The 27,752-nt window shown below is 44.6% G+C and overlaps 1 protein-coding gene and 1 non-coding gene across 16 annotated transcripts in view; both read left to right on the top strand.

The window, feature by feature from the left end:
• The window catches only part of CELF4 (CUGBP Elav-like family member 4), a 1,026,742-nt gene that overhangs the window by 535,176 nt on the left and 463,814 nt on the right, over positions 1-27,752 (top strand). The window lies entirely within an intron of this gene.
• On the top strand, positions 22,652-22,819 carry LOC142473174 (U1 spliceosomal RNA). The gene has a single exon (XR_012789998.1). It is a non-coding gene; the product is annotated as a U1 spliceosomal RNA (small nuclear RNA).

Below are 27,752 nucleotides of genomic sequence, written 5' to 3'. Positions count from 1 at the left end.
TTGAGCCACCTGTGCTGAAGCAGGGATATCCTTAAAACCTGACCTGTTGGGGGGTCTTGAGGACTGGGGTTGAAAACCCCTGGCTAACTTAGTTTGTTCTCTGCTTGTTTCAACGTCCTTATACAGACAGCCTCACATATACTAAGATGTTAAAATCAGTAAGATTGAATAATTCTTCAACGAAGCATGTTTTTTCCCCCCAATATATGTCTATTAAACGATGTATATTATTAATTACAATATATAAATAAAGTGGCATACGCGCTTGGTATTTTGTACCCAGGAAATACTTGGAAACGAGAGCTTGCTCTCCATGTATTGTATTCCCGGGAAAATACTTTTTGGGAAATAAATATAAAGAAAGGAACAAACAAGACATTCAATAAGCAGATAGAGGAACAGTTTTAAAATAGGGACATCAAAAAATGAAGACGTTATATAATAGAGACAGAAATGCCGTACAATTTGTATTAAGAATATACAGAAAAATAATCAAATGGGGGCGAGCCTGCTTATTATTGCCAATATACAGATGTAGTCAATCTTATTGGTTTCCGAGCCGCGATCGCTTACGGCGCTGTGACTGCGCGCGATGGCGGCCCCTGAAAACCGAAATGATTAACTGATATGGGCATCTATGTCATCAAGTATTCCGCCTTCATGGCGTAGATGCCTATATTCGGGCGTCTACATCATCACGGGGGCGGGAGCAGGGGGGGTGAGCGGCGGGACGCTATATCATCATCACAGGGGCTGGAACAGGGGGGGGGGTGAGCGGGGGGATGCGAGGGCAGCGCGCAGAAGAGATCAGGTACAGCAAGTGCCGCAGACAAGGCCGGCGTGATGGCGGTGCCATCGTTGCCACTGCACCGACCCCCCCGCGATTGCAGACGCCCCCGTGTTCTCCCCCACCACCATGAAACTGATTGCCGAGGGAGAGCTTAACTCTGTTACCTTCCCCGGCGGCAGCTCCTCCAGCAGCGTCTCATTGCCATGGCGCCCCGATGTCAGATGGCGGTGCGTCGCCATGCCAACGGGACGTCACACGTCACCGCGACGTTGACATGACAACGTGACGTTGCACAGCTGCCACCTGTGCTGAAGCAGGGATATCCATGTGAAAATACTACCACCGAGCTTTGCAAAAGTCCCAGCTGGAGCTGGCTGCAGGAGTGAGAGGAACCCATTGTTAGGAAAAGACCGGACATCTCTTCATCTTCCACCCACTTCCACTGCGTGCACGGAATTTCTTTTCCCCAGGGATAAAGTAGAAACATTTGCTATTTTTTAGCAGGTTGTAACTCAGAAGTTAAGATGTGCAAAGTTTTTGCCGCTTTTTCCCCGACCCCGGGAACAATGTGCAAAATTGACCCTTTTTTGGCACAGAACAAGTCACGAATCAGTCAGCGCTGAGTCATTGCACATTCAACATTGTCCAGGTATTAAAAGTAACAATGCTAACTCCCATCCAAAGCCTGAAACACAGGTTTTGCTGGAGAGGAGAAACTGCTCGGCGAGCCACTTGCAGGTTGTGACTGAGCTGAGGTTCATTGGCCAAACAGCCAAGTGTTGGCGGAAACGTGAGAGTTCCGAGACATTTTCAGGCTTTCAAAGTCCTGCAGACGGGTTCCCCAGGAATCGATTTTGGTATAAAAAAAAAAGGCGAACACGAAAGGATTTGGAAATTGGCTCACGTGTTTTAAAGACTCGTAAGCTGTCAAATTTGTGGAAGGCTCAACCAAGGCAGGTTTCCATAATCCAGTATTAAAAGGTAGCCCTGTCAATGTTGTAGGACGGAAGGTGTCTTGTAGCAGAAACTGTTTAGTACATGTGGGCTATACGCTGCATTCTTTATTTAAAGCCGCAGACCAAGCAATATTCAACATGTGTGTTTTTTAAATATATAATTTCTGTACTATGATAAAATACTTGTAGCATTAAAAAACAACCAAAAAAAAAACCTCTGAATGGCATTTTTAATGTATTACAATGTAACAAGCATTTTTTTTGTTTCTATAGCAACCATTTACAAAGTCACATCCCCTTTCTATTCTGAAACAGGCTGAGGTACACCCCTTTTTGAGCCCTGCTCTCTCTCTAACAGTGCACCAATTGTATCTAGTGACTGCCTGGTCACATGATCTTCCCCACAGAGCTTCACATCTTTGGTCCTCTTCTGCTCACTGACGGCCATTTAGTGAGCCCCCGAGCCGAATTTTCACAGATCGATTACAGGAGAATTGTTCAATTGGCAATTTAGCCAATTACTTATCATTGTATGGATTGTATTGATGCGCATTTTAAAGGGATGGACAAACGGCCGCCGGGACTGCTGCCTTAAGAGAAAACATACATAGATTTGGTGATTGTAACAGGCTGTTTATACCATTGCCAGTTATTCTAGACTTATCTGTGCTTTTCTATAGACCTCTGAAAGCAGGGAGCTTTGGTAGCTTTATTTACATGGTAATTAGTATTACACATATATATATATAGGTAATTATCCACTGACAAAGAGACTGATATGATTGACAGATTAATGTACAATAAGTGGTTTATAATAAGATCACACGTACAGTTGAACAATCGACATGCGTGTGATATTCTGTGTATATAAATGTATATATTTCAGGGCTGGGCTGGCACATCTTAGGGCTCTTTTGTCAATTATAAATCTCTCATGCCAGACTGTGCTTTATGACATCAGCAAAGTCCCACTGGTGAATTACAGCCACGTATTCTCTCCGAAGCTATTTATTATTCTGTATATCACTTTTGACATTGCTAACACAGTCAGTGTGATTGTAGGAGAAAGTGAGAGGATAATTTCCTTGGAAATGACAAATTTACTTTAGAGGAGCTTGTCTGTACTGATTGGTGTACTCCTCTCAATGGCGAGAAGACCATGGAGTTTAATGTACTGAGGGCTTTAGCAAGACGTCATGATAAGGCTGTGAGTCTGACACAAATACCTTAGTTTCCTGGCAATCAAGAGACTGAAGAATCCTCTGTTAGATGCTCAGTGCAACAACTGCTGCTGTGTACAACAATGGACAAAGGGATATTTTTTTTATCCATGTGAAAATCCTACTACGTAGCAAAGACTTCAGTATGTATGGGTCTTATAGTCATAATCATTATCAGTTCCCTCAATTTAGTACAAACGGTATGCGAGATAATAACATACATACAAGTGGTGGACTAAAAAACAGGAGGGATACTGAATACATGTTTGGGACCCATTTCGCAAGTCACAGAAGGAAGCTCTTTTGAGCATTGGAGATGCTGAAACGCTGCAGGACTCGTGGCAGGAGTCAGAAGCAGCTAAACCAGGTGCTCAGTATCACGATCGGACTCCGCACCCCCCCCCCCCCCGCACCGGTAGATGACGCCCCATACAGATTCTCTCCAATGTACATGTTATTTTAACCTTTTGTAAGTGTATCTCCTAGGGACACTCTCCTTAATAAATTTAGCCTTAATGTACACAGTTACGCGCTATGGAGCTTGCGCTTTTTTTGTGTTTTGTTTTTATACAAAAGTATTACCCTGGTTATACATGGTGACACAAAAGGCAGAGAGGTCTTTGCCCAAGGGGGCATACAATGAGCAAGGAAGGAGCTGGAGTGTGGGGGAAAGGACTGGGGAAAAAAGGTAAGGGGAAGAGTAAAAGGGTAAAAGGGCGTTAGGTGGAAGTTAGGCTTCTTTACTAAAGTGAGTTTTTAATGTATACCACCCTGGGTTATAAAAACACTGCTTACTGTTGGGTCCCAACATAATCTATATGATGTTATATATGTATGTGGTGGTATCCATCACTACATACACACAATGAGAAAGGAAATATAGAAAGGGAGGTGTTAGTTAGGGACTATAGATCGTAAGGGATAGAGTTCCCAAAACTGAAACAGCTTAACACGCTGAATGAACAAAAGGGACCAACAACTGCATTCCCTGAACTGCTTTGAAGGTCAATGTTGGAGCAGGAGATCCCAGAGGAAGACCCTGAGGAACACGTGTACTACAGTATGTGTGTGACTGAGGGTTAACTTGAATAAGAGGAATCTGTAAGTCTTGAAGAGCTGAACCTGTCCATACTGTATCTTATCAGACATCTTCCTGTATCAGGGACACAGTTTGGTATGGCCATTGGTTACATTAGCTACACCCATGGCCTAAATGATGATTCAACATCTGCATAGACCAGTGAGGCATGTTAATGCTGCTGTGGGGTAACTTTAACTCTCTCCAGCCCTTGAAGATCACAACTGAATGCTTTTGGGTCAGGTGTCTATACCTCCTAATGTCATTTGTGACATACCACAGGTGGCAAGTTGTAGCGAGAATTGGTCATGTTCTTCCCTGTATACGTCTCCACATACAGTGAATTAGGCAGTTTCCATGGCCGGTGAGACCACATGAAGGATGCACGCACGGCACCATCACAATGCCTTAAAGCAATGATCGCAGCTACAGACCGCGCGTGCGCCAGCACGATGGTGCACGCGGTGCGTGCAGAATCAGATCAATTTGATACCGTGGCGCGACAAGCAGGTCACGTGAGCGGTTCACCCAATGAGGGCGAACCAGCTCCGTGACGTCACAGCCACGCCTCCCTGTTGCGTCTTCCCAGGCCACAAATCGCTGCAGCTGAAACCCGGGTGACGACTCGCGCACGGTAGCGAGCGCGCGCTCGCCATGGAGACAGGTTATTAGATGCATGGAACATACTACCGCAGAGGCTGTGGGGGGAGAATGTCAAACTGATTGGCATGTGTGTAAGGTATAATGGTAACATTGGCAAACAGGCAACATTAGAGTTTATTTGCTAAACTGGAAGGATTCGCTACCCTGTGACATTGAAAAACCATTAAAAAAAAAGAAGCATATTTAAGCTGTCCTGGTGTAAGGTGCTGTTTAAACAGACCTGTCAGTTGTGCTCCATCACTGTGATTACTGTGAGCTTGTATCTCAATCCCAGAAGAGGAAAAATATACAAAATGTGTATAAATGTATATGATCATTAGCACCAATTCAGCCGTCTGCTGCTGGTTTGCAAGATAAATGACATTAATCAACAGGATGCCTTCAGACCTTTTGGCTAGTCATTTGTTATGCTAATTGGGCCACTTAAAGTAAACTATCAATGTGTGGTGATCTTAGACAGCCCAGACGAGGAGACCTGCTAATTGCCCACTATGTGCCACCCTGGCCCCACACAACCTTTTATTTTATTTAAATTTTTATAGAATATTAAGGCAGAGCTGCATTAATAACCTCCAAAAAGAGAAGCCAGGATGGACCCCGATGTGGCCGAAGATAGGACATCCTAATGGAAACAGTCCCCTTGTTTCTCAAGATATGAAACCACACAGCAGAGAAAGCTACATCTGCTAGGGGAACAAATGTGTGGATGTTATCACTGTATGAGGCTGGGGATTAGGGACTGGTTGGCTTTGTTAAGGTCACTGGTTTTAAGATACACTTTGGTGGTACCGCTTGCCTGTTTTACTGCATATGCTATCCCTCTGCGTGGCTGGGTTTTAACCCGCTGAATAGATTTAGTGATGGCACAAAGGGGAAGTATGTTGCTTCATATTGTATATGAGAGGACTGACGGTCTGTTCTCTAATTTGGAGTTTAATCCAAAGGGGAATATTTAGGAATTATCACCCAAATAAGATCTACGCTCCTTTTTCCTCGTCCAATCACTGCTTTGTTTTAGGGTCATTGCAACTATCTGTGGCTGTTGCATTTCTAGGTTCTCAGTTTCCATAGGAAATCATGGATAACGGCGCTTCGACCAATCCCAGCGTGGATGGTGTGTCAAACCAATCACAGTGCAATAGCTCGCCTGTGTTGGCCAATCCGTGATGGGGAGGCTGAGACAAGGATGGCGGGAATTACGAACCGGCCAATGAGAGCAGTGCCTACCTCCCCCTGCTCTCAGTGACGGCTTGCTATCTCCTGATGAGATAGGTGCCGCTCTGTCTGGGCAGACAGTGGCTCCGCTTATCGGACCAATGTCCTCAGCCCCCTCACGGAACCAGCTAAACCCGGATCTCTGGGGGCGCAGGCTGGATAAGCGTATTACCAGCCTAGCATGCCCAGGGAACAAAGAAACACCATATTACACCAACACAAATAGATTTTACAGAAAATAAAGGCTACACAAAACTTGTTACACGCACAGTTTGGCCAGACGAGCCACACTAGGATGTATATACAGGGCAACCCTGTATATTCCTCAGACGATAGGACAATGGCTGGGCCTCACTTTATTATAAGAGCCTCATTGCCCATATTGTCACACCTGTGTTGTGCTTTTCATTTTTAATTGTTTTTGCGATATCTGCGGTTGTTGGGCTGTTACTTTTTTGTCTGATACTGTATATTTTTGATGATACATTTTCTTTGGAGTGCATATTCCCTCATTCTGCTTTATTTGTTTTGATTAGTGGACCCTTGCAGGGACGATCAGTGCATCTCTATAGTACCCCCCTTTTGTAAGATACTTCAGACAAATGACAAACACGGGGTGAGTTTTGAACAGGTTTGTATATACTTGCAGCAAATGAGACAAGCTTGTGTTGCTCATTAAAATAGTCAAACCCAGTTTGAATCCCTGTGGCAGCATCACTGAGCTTCAGGTACCAGCATTAGGTTCTAAGCTCTACACGGACTCATTGTGCCAACAAAATGCTAAGTAAAGAGCTACGTACACTGTCTGCACTATGGGGTCAAAAATATTACTAAGTTGCTCGCGTTTCCCATCAGCATGGAAAGTCAAACTTTATTAAAATCTGTGTCTGCAAAATGTCTCTGTAAAGCGCTATGTAAAACTAGCAGCGTTATACAAGAACAAACAATTATTATTACAAACCAAGGCCAATTTAGAAAATATTCCATCTAACCGATATTTTTCTCTTGTTAATGAACTATTGCACGAGTAAATGACCTTCTTGTATCTCCATCACGCCCTCATTTCACAGCTCAGCCCTCTTGTAAACACACCGCTCCCAAAGTTGCTTGCTTTCCGTTTATTCTGCGGTTCTAAAGTTTACCAGACTGTGGTTTGAAACACAATATAAATGCATATATAGCAAAACCAAATGAGCTCCTTAAATATTTAACAATACAACCGTTACTGTCAAATCTCTGCCAGCTATATCTCAGAGACAGTGAGATTGGAAACTGCAGCAGGTTTTTTTTAACAAGCCTAATTAAGGCTGCTTTTTTTTTTTCTTTTACTTTAAATACCTTGTTTAAAGTCAGTTTGGACTGTTCGAGAATGTGATGCTACCTCCAGGAAGATGATATTGTGCATGATGGACAGATACTGCACTATTTGTGTATACGCGGATGCTTCTTAATACCTCTGGTGCAGGTGGAGACAGTTATGCACTGGGTGGATTTGGGGGGGAAAAAAAGCAGAAATATTGGCACTGTGAACATACAGATTGAAGGCCTCTCGGATACTGAAGGGTTACAGAAGTGTCAAAATAGCTTTGTGTCCTTGTCTAATGGGATTATTCTCTCCTCTAGTCAAGCACAGTGTTACTACTTTTTAATAGCTTTTTTTTACCATTATCTATACTACCCAGCACTGTCATAATTCGAACATCACATAAAGGTGCACTGATCTATATTTTATTGAAGTGATCTGCAGCCTGCAAGAGGAAAGGATATTGGTGTATTAAAAGGCAGAGGGCGTTTACAAGGTCATTTTAATGGACCAACTAGCCCTTTGGAGAGAAGGACAGAGCAAAACTCTGGCAAGGGCCCTACCCCAAGAAACCTCTCTCCCTGTGTTGGACAAGCGTTCGAATGAATGAAGTTAAACGCTTGCTCAGCACGGGGAAGACGACTATTGAAAAGCTGGATTTTCCAAGGTTGCACACGAGTGTTTTGTTTCTGTTGTGCAAGCAGAAGACCCCCTGGTCAGTGAGCGGTGGGGCCTGTTCATTATCTGTGCTTATCAGCTTTCCACTATATCAGATAGGGGCCGTAGAGTTTTGTAATTCATTTGAATGTCTGGAAAGGAGACTATAAACTCTAAGGCCTCGGCCAAGCTCCCCGCTGGCGTGCTGAGGCGCGCTGAGGCTCAGGGAAAGCGGGTGCTTTCCCTGGCCTTAGACAGTGCGCCGTCAGGGGGCATGTCGGGGACGGGCCAGTGACGTCACGGAGCTGGTTCGCCCTCATTGGACGAACCGCTCACGTGACCGGCCCTGCTCTCCGGCAAGCACTTGAATTTAAAAATTACCTAAGACCTACGCGTCCGCGCGCTTGCGGAAGCGTAGGTGATCCCCTACTAAAGCCGCTCTCATTGCGGCTGTAGGTGCTCACAGGTAAGTGCAAGCGCGCCTCAGCACGGCTTAGCACATAAGTGCTGACCATGGCCGAGGCCTAAGAGTGGGACAATCAAACTGGTCAATACAAGAGGAATCAGATTGTACGACTGTTAAACAGCCCGAGTGGGTTCAGGACTGGCAGGCTGCATGATGTTATGTAGGAGAACGATAGCACAGATACACATAGAGCTGGCGTAATGCACCCATTAACTCAAGGTGTTTAGTTAACGCTGGCGCAGTATTTAACAGTAGTGCTATTTAAAACAATGTAAGTCAGGGGTTCTCAACTCCAGTCCTCAAGACCCCCCAGCAGATCAGATTTTCAGGATATCCCTGCTCCAGCACTGGTGGATCCATCAGTGGCTCCCTGCTTCAGCACAGGTAGCTCACTGATTGAGTCACCTGTGCTGAAGCAGGGATATCCTTAAAACCTGACCTGTAGGGGGGTCTGGAGGACTGGAGTTGAGCACTCCTGGATTAAGGAGATAACACGTGGTATTACACATTATTTTGTGCGTTTGCTAGCATTAACAGGGTAAATATTATCTGCAACATCTTTGCAGCATACACACCTGCTTTTAGCTAAACACACGCACCATCATTGGGTCATTGGGGCGTAAACTGCGATAACGGCCTTTCTGGGTGAGAACAGGCCTTTTCAGACGGTGTCGTATCTCCCCATATTCATTAAGCAGTTATTTTTGCCGTGCTTTCTCGTGGATATTTGCAGAAATCTATGTCAGTGGTGTTTAATCACCAACTCATTTAAAGAGACCGTAGCACTGAGGCAATATGAAGAAGAATACGCTGTTTAAATGGGAACTTAATGCATTCATCAATTCATCAATTAATCATCCAATCAACCCATCAATCAAGCTCTATTTATCCATTAACCATCCATAGATAATGTACAATAAAGAAGCATTAACAAGCAACACTTTAGGGGTAACAACAAAATACGATCCTGATGAAGGTTTTGTATGGATCGTGCAGTATTTCTACAGGAACAGACACCACTGGTCTGAACCCTTCTTGCATTATCCATTGAGCATTCCCATGTTAACTCAATGAAAACCATTAAAAGGCTATTTTTACAACACATGGAGTGAACATATAAATAGCGGCTTTGGCATGTCTGTAATGCAAACATATTCATCTTCTTTCTATGTAATCAGTATGGGCATAGTGTCAAGGTAGATAATTTGCCTAGGAACACAGTGTCCTGCTTGCCTGAGCGGTGGTTCTCCCATCTTGTAATAGCTCATTCCTGTGTTAACCATGACAGATATGTGGTCGGAAGTCATTATTTGTGTCCTAGTTTTCTGCACCAAACGTGTGGGATTTGAGTTGACACAGATCTTTAGCTGGAGGAGAGCACACCAGATCAGAATGTACTGGGCTTTAATAAATAAAATAAAAATGGGAACAAGTAATGGTGCATGCTGCCAATTTCATACACCCCGTTATAATATGTGTATTGTGTAATGCCTGCCTCCTTTTCTCCAATCTGCAGGACACAGCATTGGGCTCCTCTGGCAGTAAAGGATACGTTGCCCTTGCTTTACTGCCAGCTCTTTCCTCATGTAATAAATGAACCCCAATAAACATTTAACACCCTAACAAACTTATTCCAATGTCCTGCCTTTACGTGGCTATCATTGTTATCACATGATAGGGAAGGGTCTCCTATTCCATGTCTGTCCCACCTATTTTATTCTGTCACCTGCTTGTATTTTAATAGCGACCATCTCTGTGTTACATGCAAGATATATTGATATAATAGCATTAATTATAGTGGTTAAACTTGACAACCGCAAACAACGCATTATTTAAGCATTGGCTTGTAGCAATGTTTGTGTACAGTATATTATGTAACCCCCTTGTACATTAGGGCGACCACCAGAGCATTACAATACTCTAAAGAGTCCTTATTTTATACCAGATGTCCAAATAAATGTTACCTCTATGAGATCTGAAAATCAGGACTGTCCGAGAGGTCACCGCAGCACACTGATGGGGTCATCATAGGGTCCTCTTCGCACACACACACACACACACACACACACATGCATGCAGGCACATCGTGCGTGAAGGCAAAATAAAGTAGCGAAAGCAGCTTTTGAAGTCCCCTAAAGAGCAGGTAGCCGAGCCAGCGTTGGCCAACATCACATCATTAATCATCTATTAGCTAACTTGGTGCACTTCTGTCAACTGTCACTTAGCAATGTATGTAAATCACTCCAACAGTAACAATCCCTGCTAGACGCGCTGAAGCACAGACACGCAGGTTCCAGCGCAGGCAGACACGCTGTCCGCTCTGAATGTGGGGTAATGAGGAAGGAGGGACAAGGGCACCGCTGGTGCATGTCTGGGGCAGGGCACACACACTATCAGTTTCTTAGCACACTTAGAGCCACTATCTGCACATATAGCACAGACACCTTGTCTGCCATGGTAATGCTTGAGTCATAGTTTTATATATTGTGATTCACTTCAATGACGAGTATAATTGTTTAGAAGACCACGTAGACTTTGCCGTGTGTGTGTGTCTGTATATATAATCTTTTATACTGAAATACTGTACTAGTGATCATTCAGAGTCTTGTAGACTTTTAATGTCGGTTTCCAAGTTATATATTAGTACAAAAAATCTCTATTTCACTGTTCCGTTTTTTTTTAACCATGGATATTTTTTGGTACTTGTTTTGGTTAGAAGTGGTCCTGGGTATTTGCTGTATTCGCGTTGGTTAGAAGTGGTCCTGGGTATGTGTTGTATTCACGCTGGTTAGAAGTGGTCCTGGGTATTTGTTGTATCTGCGTTGGTTAGAAGTGGTCCTGGGTGTTTGTTGTATTCGCGTTGGTTAGAAATGGTCCTGGTATTTGTTGTATTCACGTTGGTTAGAAGTGGTCCTGGGTATGTGTTGTATTCGCGTTGGTTAGAAGTGGTCCTGGGTATCTGTTGAATTCACGTTGGTTAGAAGTGGTCCTGGGTATGTGTTGTATTCACGCTAGTTAGAAGTGGTCCTGGGTATGTGTTGTATTCAGGTTGGTTAGAAGTTGTCCTGGGTATCTGTTGAATTCGCGTTGGTTAGAAGTGGTCCTGGGTGTTTGCTGTATTCACGCTGGTTAGAAGTGGTCCTGGGTATCTGTTGAATTTGCGTTGGTTAGAAGTGGTCCTGGGTATTTGTTGTATTCACGCTGGTTAGAAGTGGTCCTGGGTATGTGTTGTATTCAGGTTGGTTAGAAGTTGTCCTGGGTATCTGTTGAATTCGCGTTGGTTAGAAGTGGTCCTGGGTGTTTGCTGTATTCACGCTGGTTAGAAGTGGTCCTGGGTATCTGTTGAATTCGCGTTGGTTAGAAGTGGTCCTGGGTGTTTGTTGTATTCACGCTGGTTAGAAGTGGTCCTGGGTGTTTGCTGTATTCACGCTGGTTAGAAGTTTATTTATTTAAAAAATATTTTACCAGGAAGTAATACATTGAGAGTTACCTCTCGTTTTCAAGTATGTCCTGGGCACAGAGTAAAACAAATAATACATGGTTACAAGTACAGTTACATAAATGAACAGGGTATACATTATATACAAGACATTGCGTGCACAGTTAAAGAAAATGTATATTATGAGAGTATGAAACAGTTACAGACCAGATTAAAGTGTGAGACAGCCTTAGATTTGAAAGAACTTAAGCTGGTGGTGGATGTGAGAGTCTCTGGTAGGTTGTTCCAGTTTTGGGGTGCATGGAAGGAGAAGGAGGAACGTCCGGATACTTTGTTGAGCCTTGGGACCATGAATAGTCTTTTGGAGTCTGATCTCAGGTGATAGGTGCTGCATGTGGTAGGGGTGAGGAGCTTGTTCAGGTAGCTGGGTAGCTTGCCCAGAAAGTATTTGAGGGTGAGACAGGAAAGGTGAACTTTGCGCCTAGACTCTAGTGATGACCAATCTAGTTCTTTGAGCATTTCGCAGTGATGCAGAAGTGGTCCTGGGTATGTTTTGTATTCATGCTGGTTAGAAGTGGTCCTGGGTATGTGTTGTATTCGCGTTGGTTAGAAGTGGTCCTGGGTATCTGTTGTATTCGCGTTGGTTAGAAGTGGTCCTGGGTATGTGTTGTATTCACGCTGGTTAGAAGTGGTCCTGGGTATGTGTTGTATTCGCGTTGGTTAGAAGTGGTCCTGGGTATGTGTTGTATTCGCGTTGGTTAGAAGTGGTCCTGGGTATTTGTTGTATTCATTCTGGTTAGAAGTGGTCCTGGGTATTTGTTGTATCTGCGTTGGTTAGAAGTGGTCCTGGGTGTTTGTTGTATTCGCGTTGGTTAGAAATGGTCCTGGTATTTGTTGTATTCACGTTGGTTAGAAGTGGTCCTGGGTGTTTGTTGTATTCGCGTTGGTTAGAAATGGTCCTGGTATTTGTTGTATTCACGTTGGTTAGAAGTGGTCCTGGGTATTTGTTGTATTCACGTTGGTTAGAAGTGGTCCTGGTATTTGCTGTATTCACGCTGGTTAGAAGTGGTCCTGGGTATTTGTTGTATTCACGCTGGTTAGAAGTGGTCCTGGGTATTTGTTGTATTCACGCTGGTTAGAAGTGTCCTGGGTATTTGTTGTATTCGCGTTGGTTAGAAGTGGTCCTGGGTATTTGTTGTATTCACGCTGGTTAGAAGTGTCCTGGGTATTTGTTGTATTCGCGCTGGTTAGAAGTGGTCCTGGGTATTTGCTGTATTTGCGTTGCTTAGAAGTGGTCCTGGGTATTTGTTGTATTCATTCTGGTTAGAAGTGGTCCTGGGTATTTGTTGTATCCGCGTTGGTTAGAAGTGGTCCTGGGTATTTGCTGTATTCGCGTTGGTTAGATGTGGTCCTGGGTATTTGTTGTATTCGCGTTGGTTAGAAGTGGTCCTGGGTGTTTGTTTATTCACGCTGGTTAGAAGTAGTCCTGGGTATTTGTTGTATTGACGCTGGTTAGAAGTGGTCCTGGGTGTTTGTTTATTCACGCTGGTTAGAAGTCGTCCTGGGTATTTGTTGTATTCACGCTGGTTAGAAGTGGTCCTGGATTCGCTTTCATTGCATCGTGGGCTCCTGTTGACATTGCAGATGTAAGAAGGGCAGAATAAATTCAGGTGGAGCTGATTGCTATTGGATGGAGAGGATGAGCTCAGCTTAATTACTATTCATTCAAAACACTGTTACAGTGACTTTCAGGGTGAGGTGCGGTAATGCGAGCTTCAAGACATTATAAATGCGGAGTTAGAAGGGAAATCTCACACAAACATAGATGAAGGTTATTTTTTACTTTCTTGGGGATAAGAAAAAAAAAACCTTTAATGATGGTTTTAATAAGTGATAAAACATTTCTCATAAATATGTGCCAGCCTCCAATACCCATTAACCCTTTCCTGACAGCAGGGCTTGGCAATGTGTTACAGACCTCTGGTCGCAAAGGTGTTAAATGCACATTTCTTCTTAGCAACATAAATGGAAAAGACAGCACTATATATATATATATATATATATGATGCACTCAACCATAATACACATTTGCCCATTTTTGTTTACGGGTATTTCATACTTGGCTTATTTTCCATCTTAACTCCAAACTGAACAGCAATAACTTCCAAGTAAACATAGAATTCGTGCTGCTTCCAGTAAGTGCCATTTAGGGTATTATTATATGTATTATTCTGAATGTAAATGTGGTACAGCGGTTCCACAAAGTCAGGGATCAGGATTTGGTTATAATGAAGTTCTTAGAAAGGTCACATTTAGGGAACATTTTTAGGTTCCCTGAAGCTATTGTTGGACTTGCGTGTTCCTTTATCTTTCTTTGCGAGTACTTACAGGTGTATACGCCTGTGGCCATGATTGCATTAAAATAACATCTCTTCAGTTTAAACAGAATCTGTTAACTGCACTGGCCTATCTCCTCTCTGCACCGCCTGTCTCTAACGCTGTATTACACCTGGAAGCATCTTGGTTTGTAACTTTACTCACAGGAACTCCTTGGCAACCAGTATATGTCAGGTACATAGTTACATAGTTACATAGTTACATAGTTACATAGTTACATAGTAGATGAGGTTGAAAAAAAAAGACATGCGGCCATCTAGTTCAACCTATGCTAAATTTAAACGACATATACTTTGTTCTATATCCATATTTACAGTATATTAATCCAGAGGATGGCAAACAAAAACCCCAGTGACAGATCATCCAATGATATCTCATAAGGGGAAAAAATTATTAATTCCTGACTCCAAGAATTGGCAATCGGATTAATCCCTGAATCAACATCCTTCCCATGTTTACTTATTTGGTATATCCCTGTATACCTTTCTTTTCTAAAAATATTTTTTTTTAGGAACAAATCTATTGTATCTGCCATCACAGTCTCCATGGGTAATGAATTCCACATTGTAACTGCCCTTACTGTAAAGAACCCTTTCCTTTGTTGCTGGTGAAATCTCCTTTCCTAAAACCTAAAGGGATGGCCCAGAGTCCTTTGCACTGCCCTTGGGATGAATAGTTCTTTTGAAAGGTATATGTCATAGAAGTGATGTCATGATAACACCTGTTGATGTCACAGATCGTTGTTCCTTGTGCTTCCCCACCCTGGCTTCAAGGATGGAAAGCAGTTTGACTCAGTGCTGATTTTTGTTTAATTTAATTTTTTTATACCACGGAGAAGTCAGTGAAATGCTACAAATCGGTTTCACTGGCTCCGAATCGTGAGTCTCACAGCGGGGCGATGAGAGTGGGCAGGTCTGTGAGTGGCAAGTTGACAAACTCATATATATTAGTGACAGTAAAATTCCATGTATATACACTACATCAGGGGTGGACAACTCAAGTCCTCAAGGGTCACCTAGAGGACAGGTTTGAAGGATATTACTGCTTCAGCACAGGTGGCTCAATTGGTCCCTGTTTCAGCACAGGTGGCTCAATCAGACCCTGGTTCAGCATAGGTGGCTCAATCAGTCCCTGCTTCAGCACAGGTGGCTCAATCAGTGGCGTAGTCTTTGACTGAGCCACTGACTGAGCCACGTGCTGAAGCAGGGACATCCTTAACACCTGACCTGTTGGTGGCCCTCGAGGGCTAGAGTTGGCCTCTCCTGGTCTACGTCATTGCGTAAGAAATGATAGAATAGGGAAAAACTCATCAGGATTTGAGCTCAAAGCATTAACAAGCCGTACGGATGTGACTGGTAGTTAATGTTCTTTAGAGCCAGAAATCAGTGGACTCTTGACTTAGTCTTTCTTCATACCGTGGGGCTTTCACGCTAGCTTCTTCTTCTTCATTCCACTCGGGATCTCATCCAATTTCTACTCATGGCAGATGGGATCTCGTCAGGGTTCCAGTGTAATGATTCATTGAAACATTGGAAGACTGCGACCAGGTCCTGAGTACGTGGTGGGCAGCGCAGGTCTGATGGCGTTTCCGTTTTGTAGGCGACACACTGGGATTTATTAATTTTTTTTATTTGAAAGCTCCCGTTTTGTTTGCCAGCTGCTTGCTGAGCACATACATCATTGTAAGCCAAGGCCAAACAGCATTCAGATAGGCCAGGAGTGGCCAACTCCAGTCCTCAAGGGCCACCAACAGGCCAGGTATTATGGATATCTCTGCTTCAGCACAGGTCTTCAAGTGATCCACTCATTGAGCCACCTGTGCTGAAGCAGGGATATCCTTAAAACCTGACTGGTTGGTGGCCCTTGAGGACTGGATTTGGCCACCTCTGAGATAGGTTATCTTTAACCACTTCTTGCTGGCCCTTCTGGCACCAAGTTAGATCAGCTGGATATTGCTGTTTAACCCTTTTCTATTACCCCGATGTTATGCCATCGAGCAACGATTGGGTTAACGGTATCATACCTACTTAAAATGCAGGTTAAACCGGTGGATGCCACAGTGGTCAGCAATGCTTTGCCCAACCATGGGTTCCAAGGTGCAAGCCCACCAAGCAAGCTATGTATTCCTAATATACCAACGTTGAAGCACCCCCTGCTTCTCCTGCAATACCGATAAGTTATGAGCATCTTAACTGCCCCTCAGTAACACACCAGTCCTCCACTCCTACTGTACCCCACGTCTCCCTTCCTTATAGAGTGTAAGCTCTGTGGAACACGGCCCCCCTTACTTACTATACCAGTGTATGTAATGTCGATTATCGTCATCGTCTTCCGACCCTATTGTAGAGCGGAACATGTTGGCGCGTTTCTAGATAAGTAATAATATTCTGCCGTGCAATAGCTTTGGATGGTGATTTCATCGTGGTAGTTTTGTAGATTTTCATATGTTAGCCTAAACCCTGAAATGTTTTTAATCATTAATGTTTTGAATCCACCTAAAGAGATACCCAATGGGGAATTGTTATGATTTAATAAGTGATCACTATGAAAAGGTTAAGACAATAAAGTCCACACAGCACTGCACCTTGTAGCTAGCACCAGACTCTCTGTAAGCAGACGGAAATAGAATTGTACAATGACGCACCTCGCGTTCACGTCTGACAGCTGATCTCTCATTGATTTTACTCCCCGTCTGCATGCAAACCCAGTGGCAACTGTGATTAAACAGATCCCACCTTATCAGTCTGACGGACCCGCAAACCTGCCAGCGTTTAACTATTGCCCGCCCCTCTCCCCCCCGTGTGGCGCTCTCCCCATGTGATGTGATGACAAGTTCAGCGTCGTCACCAGCTCCGCCCGCCGTAGTGATGACGAGAATCGCATCATCACAAGCTCCGTCCTCCAGCAGGAAGACGAAGATCGTGTCACCCGAAGCTCCTCTTAAAATGTGACTTTGGGGCTTCTGCTCCGGCGCCTCTGCGTGATCACCCTCTTTTTCCGGTTTCCCGTGTGATTGTTACGTTCTACCGGGAGACTGTAAGACGCAGGGTTAAAACCATGTGTCACATGGGAGTGAAGAACCGTGGGAGGTGGCAAGTCTGGCCGTGTAATCCTTCCAACGTGGTCTATGGTGGTCTTTTACTGCCATGTGTAAGACCCAGATCAGAGGTGTCCAACATCTGTCCTCAAGTGCCACCAACAGGTCAGGTGTTTAGGATATCCCTGCTTCAGGGATGGCTCAATCGGTTCCTGCTTCAGGGATGGCTCAATCGGTACCTGCTTTAGCACAGGTGGCTCAATCAGTGCCTCAGTCTTCGACCGAGCCACTGATTGAGCCACCTGTGCTGAAGCAGGGATATTAGCTACAGCTACGTTATATAGATTACAGTCACGTGCTGTTTGATTTGCATTTTGATTTTAAACCCCATTATTTTATTCATTGTTTAAATAAAAGTATTTTAACAATATCATTATACATCATGTAGTGTTTGAGTGCTTATACTAGGTTTCCCTTTTCTCCTGTGCACATAATCTCCCTTAGCTAGTAAGCACCTCACTTTGGTTCATACTCCCTGTGCGGGAGCTCCCCTTTTGTGTGTAGCTGAAGCAGGGATATCCTGAAAACCTGACCTGTTGCTGGCCTTTGCCGCCTGCAGTTGGCCACTCTAGAGCAAGAAAAGAAAAAGTGTAAAACACCTGTGTGCAGAGAATTACAATTCCCCATCTCATACCTACAATCACTGGTAAAAGTGCGATTAAAAAGTAGTAATGCGTATGCGCCTGTTTCCAGTAGAGCCTCATTCTGTTACATAACGGGCACGAGCTCGATAAACACCATTCTCCTTTGATGCATTTATATTCTCAAAGCCCAACAGGAGTGACCCCTTTTATTATAAGGGACCTTTATTTAGTTTTTCCTTTCCCTAGCTCTGATCAGCGGTCTGGCAGGTAATCACACCTTCCCGTCCATTGTTTAGCGCCCCGTAATCTCCAGGCTAAGCGCGCTGTCATGGTGGTCAGATATGACATTTCAGCAGCTAATGGATATTCATGACTACACGCAGAGATCATGCACAAATAATACATCATGTTCAACTCTCAGCAGCATACAGCAAACAAACCGCTCTCTGTGCCAGCTCCGCACATTAGCATAACATACAAGATGTGTTCACTTGAACCGTGCAGTGTTCTAGTTGCTATGCGTTTGCAGATTCGAGTGAAACAGGCAGACTTAGTCTCAGAACTCTTTTAGCAACAAGAAATGCGATTTGAGCAGGTGCTGAGAATCTGTATAGATTTACAAGTGGTTAGCTTCCAATCAAGCTTCTCTGCCAGTGCTGGAATGAATGATTTTTACTGTGCATGTGCCCTGTTTTAAGGATGCTCGGTGCCAACAAAGAGACACGTTGCTGTGAAATTCTCCCTTGGACCGGGGAAGCTTGCTGTCTGCAGAACAAGGCTGGATCATTCATTAAATCCATCACATCTTCACTGTTCCATATTTACAGCATTTTCACATAGGTCTCTGATCCAAAGGGACATGTGTGCAGCTCATATTTTTATACATCCCATCACAGTACCGCCTACATAAACAGGGCGGTGACTGTGGCAATTCAGAAGAAGTGCAGGCACTAGCTAAGACCAAATGTTCCACTAATCCCAGTGTCCTAAATAGGGTTGCTAGGTGGCTTCTCCAAAAATGCTGGACACAATGGTGAAAGATGCGACATGCTCAAAACACAGACCCACACACACAGCCATCTCACCACTCCATACTGTTTCCTCCTCTCCTTGGCCCCACACCCAGGCTCCCGACACCTCCTCCTTATTGGCTGCTGCTGGGTAATGCAACCAATCAGGATGGAGGAAGCTGCTCAGCCCACTAGCAACAGCCTGCTCTCTAAACCGGTCAGATCACTATGACCAGAGAGGTAATACCGGACTAATAATAATAATAGCATGTTCTTGTATAGCGCTGCTAGTTTTACGTAGCACTTTACACAGACATTTTGCAGGCACAGGGCCCTGCCCCGTGGAGCTTACAATCTATGTTGTTGGCGCCTGAGGCACAGGGAGATAAATTGACTTGCCCAAGGTCACAAGGAGCCGACGCCGGGAATGGAACCAGGTTCCCCTGCTTCAAACTCAGTGCCGGTCAGTGTCTGTACTCACTGAGCCACTCCTTCGCTACATGTCCAGTATTACCTCTAATTTTTTACTGGACAGAGTGTTGAAATGCAGGACAGTCCAGTTCAATAAAGGACACCTGGCAACCCTAGTCCTAAATCCAACAGTGGCCAACACTACAAGTACCCGGGGAGAGAGAATGGGGGAAAGATGCCCCCTGCCACTTACTCCACACATTAGGCATTAGATGTCGCCCTTGCAGGTGGTCACAGTTACATTTTTGTCAATCTAATAGGTACCGAAAGGTGACAAAATGAAAGCACAAAGGTGCAATACAGTGACTGCGACAGCGGTAAGTTGAATAGCACGGTGTACTGTGGCTCTGTTTTACGTAGAAACGACCTTTTGCACTATCTGCACTATCGTGGGCTCGTTTCCTTTCATCCTGAGACATCGTGTAATCCCGGGAAGGCGGTATTAACCTGTTCCTTGCCGCGCTAGATGCATGCTTATTGGATTCATTTACAATGTGAGTGCAAGTCTTGCACCGTACTATTCACCCTACCGCTATGGAAGACACAGAATTGCCCCATTTTTTGCCCCCTCTGCACCTGCGCTCCCCAAGTTTTATGAAGATATCTCCTGTCTGTCTTGCCTACATTGATTTATCCCCAGTGTCAGATAAATAACCCCATTGCAGAGTAATCTGATGCTTTCCCCTCTGTCACTGGGTTAAATCCCATTGAAGGCGAAATCCAACCTACATCTCAGCTGTCGGACTGCCATCCATGTCTTATCTTGTAGTAAAGATGAAACACTTTTTTACTACCATTTTTTTCTGCATGTCACCATACCGCCTAGTTCTGGAATTTGACCAATTAGACTGCGGGGATTAGCATATGGGCCGTTAATGGCTGGTGCGCCCACACTGTGCAATAATCGGACATTCCATATGCCGATCCCAGCACTGTGATTGGCTGCAGGGCTCCACGCGTAGGATTCCCGTGAAGTCAAGATTACCTAGCAATTTGGATGCCTTGCTACGCAGTCCGGTCAGGGCTGGCGAGTTATTGTTTATCGCGGTGCTGAGCAATTTCCCTTCTGCGCGGGGTAGCAGCAGCCAGCATGTTCCCTCACAGACAAATTCAGCCAATCATCGGCTCATATCATTATTTGCTGAAATGCAACCCACAGCATATTTATTTCAGTGCGAATTTGCAGACACTTCTGGTGGGGGAAACGGCATGTGAGACCGGGAAGAAGTGTTTCTGCAACACTGTCACACACGCTCTGTCTGCCCCTGTATTGTACCTGCACATCTTTCTGATTGGATTTCACACCTGGAGCTAGATAATGTTACCAGGTCCTGCAGAGAGCCGGCCTCACGGCCTCATCAGCTCTGTTCTGTAGCTGGCCTGTGCTTCAGCCAAGCAGCAATGTATGCCAGGCACCAAATGCAGTTTGCAATGCTCGGAGCGAGTTTAACAGCTTGTTATTGCATTTGTAAAACAGAAAAATTAGACATTAAAATGAGATCTAGATTATATATTGTGCTGCTTTTCTGCCCAGAACCACTTGCTTCCTTCTTCTGCTTTTGACGGGTGGCACTTTTTTTTCACCCCATTCCTGCCAGATTGGTGAAAGTATGCTTTTTTTTTGTCGCATTCATTTCAAGGTGATATGCACGCCCTCTTTGAAAACCTTCGCAAATAAGACACTTCTTTAATAAAATATATACGTTTTCCGGCTCCGTTTTGATGCCCGATACAACGGTTTGACCTGAGGGGTCAGCCTCCCGGCCTCTGACATTCACCCAAATGATTATTTCTTAAGTGTTTGCACAAGAAATGCTGAGCGGTTGCAGGGAAGGGTGAGCGGTGTCAGCAAGAAGCCCTTTCCTAATCTCCTACTTCTGCACAGAGCCTACGCGAGCCTCCTTTAATATGCACAGTCTTTAGGTAAACAATCTACCAGCCAGGCTGTCAGCTGCAGTAAGTGTGGGTTTTCTTGCTGAGCGGCGCTGCTATACACTTATTAATGCGTTAGCAGTGACACAGGTAGGAGGGATTATGGAATTAAAATACTCGGCAACCGCTTTCTACATTAGTTTATTTTTGGGGGCATTGCCTCGCCGTGCTGCTCTGCTCCAAGAACTTAAGGCAGCGTCCATACAGGGGCAGACCAGGCGGACGCGTCCGCACGCTGAGCGATCAGACTGCCAAAGGGCAGTGATCGTGTCTATACAGCGTGCGGGAGTGAAATCAGTCAAATCTGATTTCTCGGCACGAAGGGCAGGTCACATGAGCGGTTCGGCCAATGAGGGCGAACCAGCTCCGTGACTGGCCGCCCATAGACACGCCCCCGCACGGCGGCAGTGTCTATGGACGCAGCCTAAGACACGTGCAATGGAGACGCGGGGGTCTTTGTACTGCGCTGTTCTTGTGCCGGGAACTTGACATGGAGCCCCTGCCCAGCTCTCTCGCTGTTCTCAGTCAATTCGATTTATTGTTATTACCAATAGGAAGTGTTGCAGGGGCAGTCCCGCTTAAAAACAAAAAAATGTAAACGACTTGCTGATGTAATTAGATTACTAAAGAAATGTAATCGTTTATTTTCACCGTTTTTGGGGTTTGCTATTAGATGTAGTTTTTTTTTCTTCTCAGCAGAGAATCAATAACAGGGGCGGCCAACTCCAGTCCCTCAAGCACCACCAACAGGTCAGGTTTTAAGGATGTCCCTGCTTCAGCACAGGTGGCCCAGTCAGTGGCTCTGTCAACGACTGATGAAGCCACCTTTGCTGAAGCAGGGATATCCTTAAAACCTGACCTGTTGGTGGCCCTTGAGGACTGGAGTTGTCCACTCCTGTTCTATAATGATGGTGGGTTGTGAATGAGTTATTAGTTCTCCTTCTGCATACCTCCCTTCTGACTAAAGGTTAATCGAGGGTAGGGGAAATAAAAGAGGATGGCTCTTTACCTGGGCAAAGGGAAGGGAGAGTCACTTTAGGCACACTTTGCGTCACTTTATATAAGATGTCCCAAAATGTATTACATTCCTAAAAAAAAACTGCCTGCATAGGAAACCCCCATTAGGATCAAACTACCTTTTGTGCTCTTCCGACATAGCCACAAAATTGTGTCCAGAATATTAACACTTAGGGATAAATTCTATATATCGTACCTGCAATTAGCAGCAGAACATCCCAGTTGACTTCAATTGTATTTTCGGCCCAAAAACAGCTGCTTCGAGGTATATATAATTTACCCCTTAGGGTCTCATTCCTTAAAGCACCACAGCAGTTTAGCTTGTACAATAAAGTCCTTAAAGTTGGAAGTGTTAGATTCTTATATGGCAGGGGAGTTTTAAGCCATGCTCCTGCAGGAGGCTGTCCCAGGGCGAGGCTAGCTCATTGCACTGCGGGCTAGCTGACCTCTGCGGTTTCCCCACATGTGGGAAACTCGACTGCACAATTTCTGGTAGTGGGGGACTGCATGCGCGCTCTCCCCTGTGTTGGATTTGGTTGAAAAAAACTACAGTATAGTGAATGAGGCTTTTAATATGCAGTTCCCTGCGCTACCAGTGCATAAATATGGTCAGTACACAGTGCAGCTTTCTATCGCCAAGGCTAACACCCCTTCTGCACGTGGAGGTAATTCAGGTATGAGCACAGGACAAAGTGCTTGGTATGGTGTCTCTTTTATATATGAAACAGACACACCAGGCTGAAAGATGCACCCCTCCCCACCTACTGTCTTTGTTATTCATTTTTGACACTAACCAGGAGTAGAACTAGTTCAGTTTTCCCGTCCGGCCTGGTACTGGTAATTCCCGGGGGGAACCAAACTGAATAACAATGGCAGCTGGCATTGCCGTGACGAGGAGCCAATGAGTGAGGGGAACGTCACTATGTTGTGCGTCATTCACCTCTGATTGGTGTCGTCACCCATTTTATGTTTGGGGATTTTATCCCTATTCATTATGTTTCCTAGTGCTGAAGAGTGACAGGAACTAAAATAATGACAAACACGAGGTAGACAGCTTCACAGCATATTCAACTGGGCCTTAGTTGGCCCATACCAATTGAACCAGGGCCCCCCATTGCTAATACGGGTGGGGGCGAAGGCTCCTGGTCAGCGCATTAGAACGTCTACATACTGCTGCTCTCAATGCTGAAAGGGTAATGAAAGAGTCCTATTGGCTCCCAACCTTCCCATTCCCAGTACCAGTGATAGTAATATGATCAGATAAGTTCGCCATGACCCTGTGACTGCCACCGTGACGAGGTTTCACATTGAGAATTACACCCCAGACTTGCACTAGGTTTTTCCTCCTGTAGACATCTGGGTTCCGGGAGGGAAACCAATTCTGAGTAGAACAAATGTCAATGCCTTCAGAAGCCCACAGATTCCCACATGTCCTGGCATTGTTAAATGGAGACAATTGTGGCCCAATATCCCTTAAGCTCTCCGAGAAACACTGCCATCGTTTCCATGCGGATTTAGACTTCACAATAGTCATCCAACATGGAACTTTCTACAAATCTGTCACAGACTTCATGCTGGATCTCGCTGCCAGCAGGAACACGTTTGCCAAATTCGCTCTGATAGTTGCTGCCCAGATTGGAAAAAAAAAAAAACGTTCTATTTCCAGGTACATATTATGTCAAACCTCAGCGACACCTTCAATGCCTTTTGTTTTGTATCTTCAAGCATTCTAACCTAATTACCACTTAGATTGCAAGCTCTTCGGGGCAGGGACCTCCCTTTCCTATTGTTACTGTTATGTCTGAAGTGCTTATGTGTTATATTATTATGTCACGTGTATTACTGCTGTGAAGCGCTATGTACCTACACTAAATGACCCTATATAAATACAAATATGCAGACATACATACTGTACAGCCTCTCCCCCTACTCCCAAATGCATTTATAGCATATACACAGATATATCGCAGATATATACCGAAAAAGTAATGTACAAACATGATGTCAAATTAAAATCCCAGCATTTTATGCCAGGGGTGGGCAACTCCAGTCCTCAAGGGCTACCACAGGTTCTCAGGATATCCCTGCTTCAGCACAGGTGGCTCAGTCACAGACCTGTCCTGAAGCAGGCTCTTCAACTGAGCTACTGATTGAGCCACCAGTGCTGAAGCAGGCTCTTTGACTGAGCTACTGATTGAGCCACCTGTGCTGAAGCAGGCTCTTTGACTGAGCTACTGATTGAGCCACCTGTGCTGAACCAGGGATATCCTGCAAACCTGACCTGTTGGTGGCCCTTGAGGACTAGAGTTACCCACCCCCTGGTTTATACCTTCAGGTGAACAAATACCCCCTCTTTGATAGGGGTAGTATGGGTCAGTCCGCTTTGCGATGCTGTTACCAACCCCATAGGCACGTGGCTTCAACGCTTTGCACATCCTAATTGGTTTAAATTTATAGCGTCTATTGTTGGCCGAGGAAAATAGCAATAATTGTAACCTGCATAAAAAGGAAAACACTTTGATGCGAAAAAAGGTAATAACCATAAAAACAAATTGGCATCAAATAAATATATACGTGGACAGTATATATATGTATATATAGACCTCCACATATTAAACCTGGGGCGCTCCATATCTTTCATTCGAGCAGTGAAGCTAGGTTGTTCATTTAACCCATGCGCTGCCAGTGGGAGATACAACTCATTAATACGGCCAGGAGAATCAGGAAAGTACGTAAGGGACAGAGTCAGAAATATAGAACAAACAACGCTGAGTATATATATATGAAAGAAATCCAATGCTGTCATTTTTTTTTTTTGCCAGATTTTTTACAAACAAAGGAAAATGAAAATACAGTAGCGTAAAATACAAGAGAGCGCAGATATCATATATCCATGAGCTCTCGTAGGGTAGGGGTTAATCGTCTGAACTGACTCTGCAAAGCACTGTGTACATGGCTGGCACAATATCCTTATCATAATAAAGGTATTATCCTTTGTTAAAGATGCCACACGCCATGATGTTACAGCAGGGGGGCGGGGACGGGCTTACAGCCACTGATTGTGCCACCTGCGCTGAAGCAGGGAAATCCTGAAAACCTGACCTGTTGGCGGCACATACGGACTGGAGTTGGCCCGCTCCTGCCCTACAGCTGTGGCAGCCATTACTGTCCCCGTTTTTGCACGGTAACGCATCTCCACTGGCGTGGGTTTGAACACATTAATAGCGCAATTTGCTATTGTTTTAGTGTTTATTTGCAATGCCAGGAAATTTTACTCATGCGCTTAATTTATGTGATTTCGCTAACTAATCCCGCCATATCGCTCGTTACTGTGTGATGACAAGTGCAATAACATCTGCGACATCAGGAGGGCTGTGGATCCAGTGTCAGGCTCATCAAGGTTTATACCAGGGGTGAGTGAAAGAGGCGACGGCCTCAGGCGGCATTTTTCTAGGGTGGCATTTTGTGTGCCTCCATTCCTTCTTGGTATAATATATCATATAATATATAATAACATAATATTAAGGAAGGCATGACGGCATCATTTCCTGCTGTCACATGGCGTCGTGTCACCACGTCATCAGATAGTCGTGTTGCCATGACAAGGTGACACAGCAGGAGGAGATGCTAGATGAACAAGGTAAGAGGCTCCGCGTTCTCCCCCTCAACCGAGCCCTATATATTGTGTAGAGCGATTTTAGCCGGTGTCTTCATGAGGTCCCGACCACTTTCTGACTGTGGCTCCTTCCGTGTGACGTAACCGAAGGTTGTGCGCTTCCAGGCTAGAAACGGACATATTTTTTTCCCCACTGGGGGCGGCGGCGGCGGCTCTCTGCGCTCGCCTCAGACACCCGAATTTTGGCCCGCCGGTCCTGGTTTTCTCGTGTCACAATATCTAGCTGCCATTGTCAAACATACTTCCTGTTTCCTTGCTCAAGGCAAACACACTTCCTGTTTCCCCGCTCAAGGCAAACACACTTCCTGTTTCCCCGCTCAAGGCAAACACACTTCCTGTTTCCCCGCTCAAGGCAAACACACTTCCTGTTTCCCCGCTCAGGGCAAACACACTTCCTGTTTCCCTGCTCAAGGCAAAGAAGCAGAGGAAGAGAGAGATACGCACGTTTAAGGAAGAATGCTTCAAGTATAAAGACGTTGTGTTCATTAGCAGCGGCTGTCTGTGGCATGTCTACATTTCCGGTGTAGAACCGCACTCGGAAAATGTCGCAATATTGACACATTGCCCAATGGTCGATGTTGTGAATACTCCATGTGCTTTTACATTCCACGGGGATGGTAAATATTTCTTACGATGCAGGCTTCTCTACCACTTAAATGGTTAACCCCTTCATTGTCCTACAGCGGCAAAGAAGTTAATATGTACCTGTCCAAATAAAAAAAAAGGACTAGATCAAATATTTGGAAAAAAATTGAGTTATTTAACGCCTATCCGCAAGCATTCTGGTGTTTGTAGTCCAGCTTTCCGGAATGCTGAGAACAGAACTACATATCTCAGAAGAAGGGATGTGAGGTTAAAAGCCAGAACTGGGCCCAGCTGTCCTGAAAATGTGTAGCTACATAGTTGAAAAACAAGAAGTATATGGCATGGGGTAGAAAGACTTAGTTTTGTTCCCTTGGTCAAGTTCCCATGATTAACACAGTTTCTACAGTGCCTTTGCCCCATATCGACCTGGTGACATCAAACTTTAGAAATACAACATGACGGCACATTATTATGGAAAAAAGTCTAAAGCACATATGCAAAATACTTATTTTTATAGGTAAAATATGAAGAAAGAATTACTTTTGCAGACGTACACTTTATATTTCATGCTGAGGCACACAGATAAACTGATTTTCACCTGGGATTAGAAGTAGGTCACGCCTGCTCCTGCTGTCTCCAAGGTAGACATTCCAACTCTCTCTTTTCTGTAAGTGTCACTGATTTGGAGTCAGTCTCACTGTTAGTATTTTTAAACTAGGATGATAGTTCTTTGATCAAAAATGGTCAAATCTCACTCCTTTGGTCCTTGGAGGTTGATATGTTGGCACAGGGCCTTTTGACAGTTAAGAAAGGTTAAGAACAAAAGTGCCATTTTTAGAGCTGGTAACACAGCTTGATCATCAAATGCTCCTTTAACTGTATAATCTTTGCAGCCTCCCAGACTTATTTCAGTCAATGTTCTCCGTGTCTCTCTGACAGTGCAGACAGAAGTGAGCCATATGGAGCCACCATTAGCAGTGAGGGGAAAGATCTGTTTCCATTCTGAGTCAGTCTCAGACCTCTTGGCCAGACCTGCCAACTGGGTGTCGTTTAGCTCCAATTATCCTTCTTGTGATTCATCCAATCTCTTTCTTCCACTAATACGGACAGGGTCGCGTGGATTCAAACTAGCACTTTTATTACAGAGCTGACAGCGCACACAGAGACATATAATGTAACATTTACCTCCTGACCCA

Source organism: Ascaphus truei, chromosome 1, assembly GCF_040206685.1.
Source record: "Ascaphus truei isolate aAscTru1 chromosome 1, aAscTru1.hap1, whole genome shotgun sequence".
Taxonomy (NCBI): Eukaryota; Metazoa; Chordata; class Amphibia; order Anura; family Ascaphidae; genus Ascaphus; species Ascaphus truei.
This window is presented reverse-complemented; position numbering and strand designations above follow the sequence as displayed.